Below are 8,769 nucleotides of genomic sequence, written 5' to 3'. Positions count from 1 at the left end.
CTCTGTATTGGTGGCATATTTGAAGACTATTGATTCTTCAATCAAAACTGGCATACTCTTGGATAGAGATGATACGAAATCCAAGAAGACGAAGAAGAATGAAACTGAGTCAAAATCTTCGAAATCTCCAAAGAAGAAGCCTGAAACTGATGTAGTGTCTGTTGCTGAGACTCAAGTGATTGAGCCTATTCTTGAAGAAACCCAAGAAAATGTTATCATTCCTTCGAAGACTGGAATGTTTCGAAGAATTAAAATGAAGTCAACCCATAAACGCAAATCTCCCACACAAAAAGTGATTCGAAAACCTTAAATCACTCATCAAGGCGTTTTAATTAGGGAAGTGCCCGCACCTGTTTCACCGGTGTCCAAGAAACGAAGGGCTGAAGATATGGCAAATCATTTGTCAAAGAAAAAGAAGAAGAAGACTCGAAAGCTTGTAATCTCTACTGAGTCAACAGAAGATGATAGTGAAAGAATTCCAGAAACTCCAGAGTTTACTCTTATCACAGAAAGTTTCACTCCTGAGAAGACAGTTGTCATACCACCCGAAGATTCGATTGCCAAATCAGTTCCTGAGGAGGTTCGAACTTCAGGCATCCCTGCACACGTATCTGATACGGATGCAAATGTCGATATGGGTGAAGTAGGTTCGAAAAATGAAGCGACATGTCCATCTACTTCTGCTCCTCTTACTTCAACAACAGATTGTCCAACATTCGAACACATTCTTGATCAAACCTTTACTTCTATTTTTTCTTCTCAATCTACTGAGCCACCCAAACCTACTTCACCTGTTCAAGAAACTGTTTTTGTGGAGACAGAGACTGATAATGAGGGGTTTGGTGGTATGTTTGATGAATTGGAATTTCATGAAGACAAAGAACAGTTTCATGATCATATGCTGATGACCATGAAACAATTTAAAATCCTGAATTAGAAGTTGAATTCAATACTTCAATCCCAAGCCGATCTGGGGGGTGGTTCATCTGTTTCAAGTCTGGAGATTGATTCGATGTTGAAGATGTTTGAAACCAGAGTTGTGAGCAAAGTCTTTGGAATGCTTACAGACTCTGAATCACGAATTTTGGAGAAAGTTGATCTCAATGATCAAAACAATGAAATTCGAATCAATTCTCAAAATTCGAAATTTGCTGGTGATCTGAGAGAGTTGAAGAATGTTGCAAAGGAAAGACATGTTCTTTTTATTCAAGATGTGAAGAAAGTTCGAGAGGATGTAAACTTGCAAATTCACGAACTTCGTGAAGATATGAAAAGAGAAATAGCTACTGTTCAACACGACTATGCATCATTGCATCAAAAGGTTGATATAATTTGTGACGCTGTCACCAAATTTGTCAAATTATATGAAAGTTTGAGTCCACAACTTACTCAAATTTCATCAACTGAAAGTGCAAACTTTGAGGAAGTGATTACTTTACTCAAGGAGTTAAAAGAAATTTCTGGCAGGCCGGTGTCTTCTTCCTTGATTACACCTGAATTTTTGTCACAAAAGTTTGTTCACTTCGAAGCAATTCTCAACAAACAACTTGCTCCTCTCTTTCGCATATCAAGTCTTCTTCCAACAACGTTTGCCCCACCTGTTTTCACAGGGGTGCAAGGGAGAGAAAGAAAAACTAGTGAGTCGAAGACTAGTAGAGAAGATGCGAAAGTTGTGGGAAAAATCTTTTCTTCGAAAATCCCAACAACAAAACCAGTAATAGTTTCTGCTGAACTTGTTACTTCAACTGTTGTAACAACAATGCCAATTGCAAGACCAATTTCGAAAGGAATTGTGATTGGTAAATCTTCAGAGACTGGTGGGAGTGGTTCAAAACCAAAAGAGACAATTGACAATCAAGCCTTGAAAGATAAAGGCAAATCAATTGTAGTGGAAAAATCGAAAGAGGAAAAGAAGGCTGAAGTAGAAGCTGAACTTGAAAAACTGAGGATTATTCAAAGTATTATGACTCAGCGTGCTAGTGATCCGAAGGGAATGGATAAAGGTGATCCAACCAAACATTATAATTACGAAACAATTAAGGCCAAGGTTGCTTTTAATCACATGTATACATTCGAGAAGAAACCAAAGCAGAGTTATTTGGTCACAAATACTGATGCAAGCCAGTTGGATTTTCCAATAAACGAAATGATGTTTATCATGCCTCAGTTCAAAGCAGAAGGGAATTTTAAAAATAAATATGAAGGTACACACATGAAAATTCGTTTTCATGCTGTTCTTGGAAAAGCCCCTGAGGAAGTTTGGTCTTTAATAAAAATCAAGAAGGTCATAAGTATGAAAAAGGATGTGGTTTTCGAAAACACAGTCTAAAATGTTAAGTACGTGGTTGCTAGGGCAAATGGAAATATTTGCGAATTCACTGTTGCAGATTTTCCATTAATGAACTTATATGATCTTATACAAGTTGAATTACTTTTGAAAGACAAATCATTCTCATACCTTCAAAACACAGAACCAGATGAATTCAAGCTTGGAGTAGCTCACATCAAGATTTTTATCGAAAACTATTATGAGTGCTTGGCACTAACAGATGTTGAATTAGTTACTGCCAAAGGAATGGAAATTAAAGCTCTGATGGCTCCTACGAAGACTCAGGCGGAATTGAAGAAGTATGCTGATGGTGAAATTTCCCTGAAGCCTTTTGGAATTGTCTTCGCAGGAAAAGACAAAGCTGGAAAGTCTAAACGGTTCTTATTCCAAGCAAGTGAAGTAGAGAGATATTCAACATCTCAATATACGAACTTGATTGTTCGTATGAATCATTGCAAGAAGAACAGTGAAGGTGAGAAGAAAGAGCTGAAGAAGATTATCTCCTGGTACACGAGGATTCGAAGAGTATTACTGTATTCCATCACACTTCTTACAAATTGAAGACTTCGTCTATGATTACAAAGGGGGAGATTGTAAGGGTCGAATTGTTGTAATTAGTCGAAGTATGTTTTGGACTCTTCAAATGTTTTGTAATGTATTTTACTAGGGCGCTTTTATTCGAAGCTTTAGAGGCAATGCCTTAGTATATTTTTTGTATGCTTTCAGTTCCCTATAAATAGGGTTATTTACTAGAGTTAGATAAGAACTTTTACAGACTTGTCTATTGCACTCTGTAAAGAATTCGAAAGCATAATAGAGCATAACAAGATCATATTTACATCCTATGTTCAAATCTCACATTCTTACTTGAATTCATACTCTGATTAATTCATTACTCGATTCATTGATTCATCACAAGTTGTGTTTGAGTACAACTTACCATCCGTAAACCGATGGTCAGAGCGAACAGACAATTCAAACATTGGAGGATATGCTGAGAGCATGTACCCTAGAATTCCAAGGTAACTGGGATGAACACTTACCTCTAGTAGAATTTTCCTATAATAATAGTTTCCACTCGAGCATCAAGATGGCACCTTATCATGCTTTGTATGGAGAAAAGTGTCGAACGCCGTCATGTTGGCTGGAAGCTGGGGAAAAGCAGTTTATGGGACCTGAAATAGTCCATCAGACTGCTGAAAAGTTGAAAGTGATTACGGAAAGGATGTTAGCAGCTCAAGATCGACAAAAGAGTTATGATGACAAGAAAAGACAAACGATATCCTTCGAAGTTGGAGATTCGGTTTTACTTAAAGTCTCGCCGTGGAAGGCACTTATAAGATTTGGTAAAAGGGGAAAATTGAGTCCAAGGTTTATTGGACCATTTAAAGTTCTTCAGAGGATCGGGAATCAAGCTTACAAGCTAGAATTACCGGAAGAACTGGAGGATATTCATAACACCTTTCATGTGTGTTATTTGAGAAAGTTCACGGGAGATGTGCCCGACATAATTCCCATTTCTGAATTAAGGTTGGATGAAAACAAGAGGTTGATTGAAGAACCTGAGGCAATCGTTGACCGTAAGACTAAGAAGTTGCGACGCAAGATGGTGGATTTAGTGCTTGTGCGTTGGAAACATACGAATGGGCCAAATCTCACCTGGGAAACGGAGAGTGACATGATGAGTCGCTACCCGCAGTTGTTTGTTGATATGTGATTCCGGGGACGGAATCATCCTAAGGGGGAGAGAATTGTAATGCTCGTGTTTCTAGGCTAGGCATTAATATTGATGTGATAGTCTAGGTTAACCTTTGTAACTCATTTTGAAGAAATGAAAAGGAATTATGTGAATATTATGTGAATTATGTGTTTTATGCTTAATTACTAGGATTTAATTAATTAAGAATAAAAATGAGCGTCGAAAATAAATATTAGATAAAGCCGATATCTATTAAGAAAGTTGTAGTGGTTGTGACAAGGATTACGGATATATAAAGAATACCAAAATCCGAGTTATAACGAAGAAGTTATGACCTGTCGAAGTTTCGCGACAAAACCGGCATGGTGCCGAATGTCGTAAAAAATGAGTTTTTGATAAACTACTTTTTAGCCTTAGTGATCTAAACGAAAGTCGTAGTGCTCGTTAAACCGAGAGTATGTATAAAAAGAACGTTCAAATCTGACTTAGTATGAGGAAGTTATGATTTTTCTAAGTTCCAGCTTAGTAGTAGACAGCTAAAAACTCGAATTTTAGATCGAGTGATTTTTAGCTGAGACAACCTAAATGAGAATCGAAGTTCTCGTCAATAGTAGTACAATGGTAAAAAGACAGACGAAAACGGACGTCGGATGAAGAAGTTATGAATTTTTAACGGATTTCCTGTCCCGGTCTGTTAAAAATAATAATATAAATTAAAGTCAAAATTAGCCGACGAAGTCTAAACAAAAGTTGTAGAGCATAATTTTACCTACGCGTGCATATAAAGAACGTAAAAAACGGAGACCGTATGCGAAAGTTATGAATTTTAGAAGTTTTGGCGCAAAAATCGAGAAAAATTGCAAAATCCGAGAAATTTCGCATAGGTGGACTTCGGCCACGTCACCCTCGCTCAAAACGTGCCACGTGTCTGAAATTGTTGTGTCATCAGAAGCGTGTCTGAACTGGAGAAGCCATCTGAAGTGGTCCAATAAGAATGCGACGCATACCCTCTTCTGACGTGTCCGAGCCTCGCAGGTGAGCCACGAACCCCCCCCTCCTCGGACCCTAGACCTCGGTCCACTTAGAAGCTGCCAGCAGGACCCTCGCATGCGCAACCCACGTGACCTCTCCTCGCATCTGATGCCACCTGGAAGCCTCTCAGCCCTTGGATCAGGAGCCTCGCCCCTATAAATAGAAGGGTGTGAGACCTTCCGGGAAATATTTGGAAACTTGTCATTTTTAACCCCTTTTTCAATATTTCTTTCATTCCAACTTCCCCCAAAGCCCCGATATCAATTATAACACCCGAAACACGTCCCGAAGTGCCCGAGAAGCCCGAGAAATTTATCTTTTCGGTTTTGAATCCCGACCCTCGCAGAGCCCGGTTTCTTAATAAAACTCCCGGTTTTATTAGAAACGATTGTTTTAGGAAACGAAGTGCTGCCCAATTATCATCAAATCATGTGAGTGTGTAGTCACTTTCATCTTACACCTATATATGAAGTATTTTCTATAAAATACGTGCTATGTGTAATTATATTAAGTGTTTATTTGAGGTGACTATTGAACAAATGTTTTATACAAGTTTTAAATTGTATATGTATTTTATCTACAAATATGTTGGGTAGAACATGGGTAGACGAAATAGTCGATGTGTGTTAAAATGGTGAGAGGCCTCGATGTTGTTGTTGTTGTTGTTGTTGTTGGTGTCGTCTAGCGGAGTATAGATGACGACCACGGACCTTTCTAGACAGTCCAGTGGCATACTAGCAGGTTCGCAACTTGTAGGTGTTGATGAACTAAATGTTCATTGGCGTACTCCATCCCCCTCATGGTTGCCTTTAGGACATGTATGGCTGAGGAGTCCCCTTAGCAGTAGTGTCCATCCCGATGATATTCCTTAGGCTAGGTCCCTTGTGATAGGTGTTTAGGGACGTAAAGTGAGGATAACGGGAATAGATAATCAGGGTTATTGTTGATTGGTGAACTTAATAAGTTTATTATTATTGTGGGTTGAAAACCTTATATGCTCACCAGGCTCCCAAGCCTGACCCACTCAACTTTTTATGTTACAGGTAGTGGACCCCGAGCATAGTCGGAGGATGATGAGAGATTTTTGGATTATAGGCCAGTAGTTGTAAATAACTGTTGTAAGGCTTATAATGTCTTGTTTATGCTTTTGATCTGTATCGGAACATGACATCCTGAGGTTTTGATATGAAATGAAATTATATATTTCTTAAAGAAAGGTTTTGATAAACTTTTATCATGTTTTCTTTTGGGGACCAATTCCGCAACATCTTTTAAAAAGATTTCTCTGATTTTATTTTAAAAAGCATAAATTAAATCGGTCTTTTTCTGGCCGAGAAATTAGGGGATGTCACAGATGCTAAGTACCCCAATAGGATGTGTAAGCTTGAGAAATCAATATATGGATTGGAACAAGCTTCTCGCAGGTGGAGTCTTTGCTTTGACGAGAAAGTTAAATGTTTTGGCTTCTCTAGAAGTGAAGATAAATCTTCTGTATATGTCAAAGCTAGTGGGAGTATAGTCACCTTCTTGGTATTGTATGTTGATGAAATACTACTTATAGGAAACGACATTCCAACTTTGCAAGAGGTTAAGTCTTGGCTTGGAAAGTGTTTCGCTATGAAGGATTTGGGAGAGGCTGCTTATATTCTAGGAATAAGGAGTTTGAGAAATAGGAGTAGAAGACTAATTAGACTTAGTCAAAGTACACTTTTCGATAAGGCGCTGAAACATTTTAGCACAGAGAACTCCAAGAAAGGAGAGTTACGTATCCAAAGCAATACCAAATTAAGTAAGACTCAGAGTCTGAGTACCGATGCAGAGATAGCAGAAATGAGTCGAGTTCCATATGCTTCCTCCATTGGATCGATCATGTATGCTATGACATGTATTCTCCCTGATGTGGATTTTGCTTTGAGCATGGTTAGTCGATATCAGGGAAATCCCATAGAGCGCATTGGATAGCGGTTAAGAACATTCTTATGTATCTGCGAAGAACTAAGGAGTGGGTCCTTGTGCTTGGTGGTAGTCATGACTTAAGAGTTACTGGGTATAGTGATGCCAACTTTCAGACAGACAGAGACAACTTCCGTTTGCAATCTGGTTGGGTGTTTATCCTTAATGGAGGAACGGTGATTAGGAAAAGTTCCAAGCAGGAGACGGTGGCTGATTCTACCTGTGAATCAGAGTGCACTGCAGCAAGCGAAGCATCAAAGGAGGCTATATGGTTGAATAACTTCATCAGATATCTTGGAGTAGTACCAGACATAAAGGAGCTTATGGAGATTTTCTGCAATAATGAAGGAGCGGTTGCCATGACCAAGGAACCAGGAGATCATGGTAGATCGAGACATATCGACAGAAAATACCATTTCGTCAGACATAGGGTAGAAGAAGGACACCTCATCGTAAAGAGGGTACCATCTGAAGAGAATCCTTCCGATCCCCTCACAAACGGTCTCAGTAGGGTTAAGCACATTCAACATGCGAGGAGCATTTTTCTGAAGGATGATATTGGTTTTTGTGATTAGATAGATATTTAGAAGCTTGTAACAAATAAATGTAATTGACATTTGATGATTAAATAAATGGAGATTTGTTTATAAGTATTGTTTACTATCTTCTGTAAATTGTTTATCATTGTGTTTTCCCTTTTGCATGTTTTACTTCCAGAATAATTAGATTATTCAAATATCCACAGTCGATCATACTTTGGAAGTAAGTAATGAATTAGGGCTTTCATGAATTAGGATGTAGATTGTCTAAGGGTTTAGACATAGAAATGGTTTGCTGCAACATTCTTGAGTACTTTTGAAATGGTGAATTTGAGTATTGGATTGAAACCATGCTCAGATAATTACTTCATGGAATTTATCACGAGTAATTCTGAGACGATAATATCGTATAATCTTTAAACGGAGATATATGAGTTGTTGTTTACAAGTTAGTTGTGCATTGATAATTCGTAAACATATCTGTAATTTGATGTTATAAAATGTATTGTTGTGCATGATTTGATGAGTAAATAGTGCAAGCATATAAGTCAAAGTTTATCTGTTCCTTTTTCCCTAAATGGGAAAAGCGATATCTTGGGCCCCTCAATGATTTGGTGTTGACTTATGTTTCGGGCCTGGTCAGGACTTAATTGATGTGTTTGATTGTAGTTCTTTGTCATTACAAATCAGAAATCGGGAAACAAATTGTTGGAAAATGAGAATGATTCTATTCCATGTCATTTATCCACATGATATCTTGCATATCGGAGGATTGTATGATCACTTATATTAGGACACATATCTGTCTAGGTTAGAGTTCGATAGAGGCTTTGAGAGCTACATTTTACTAGTCAATTTTGAAGTTATACGTACAACTATAGTTATTAGACTTATCCAAGTAGGAGACTGTTGGATTAGGTGTCTAAGCCCATAACTATATTTGGTATGTACTTGAATTGATAGTAGCTAAGTCCTTTTGGGTTGCCTTCACACTAGCAACTAGACATGATGATTAATTGAGAAAGAAGAAGAATTTATTAATTTGATAAATAAATTGAAATAAATGATTTATTAATGTATTATGGATATAATATATTAATTAGAAATCATATTATTAAATAATAGTTAATCAGAAATTAATTTGGAATTAATTGTATTAATTAAAAGTGTAGGGGTTGTTTGGTAATTTATTGATAGTTGAGGAAAAAGCCCTAGAA

Source organism: Lactuca virosa, chromosome 4, assembly GCF_052849685.1.
Source record: "Lactuca virosa cultivar CGN04683 chromosome 4, Lactuca_virosa_CGN04683_v6, whole genome shotgun sequence".
NCBI lineage: Eukaryota > Viridiplantae > Streptophyta > Magnoliopsida > Asterales > Asteraceae > Lactuca > Lactuca virosa.
The sequence above is the reverse complement of the archived record's forward strand: the minus strand, read 5'-3'. Positions refer to the sequence as shown.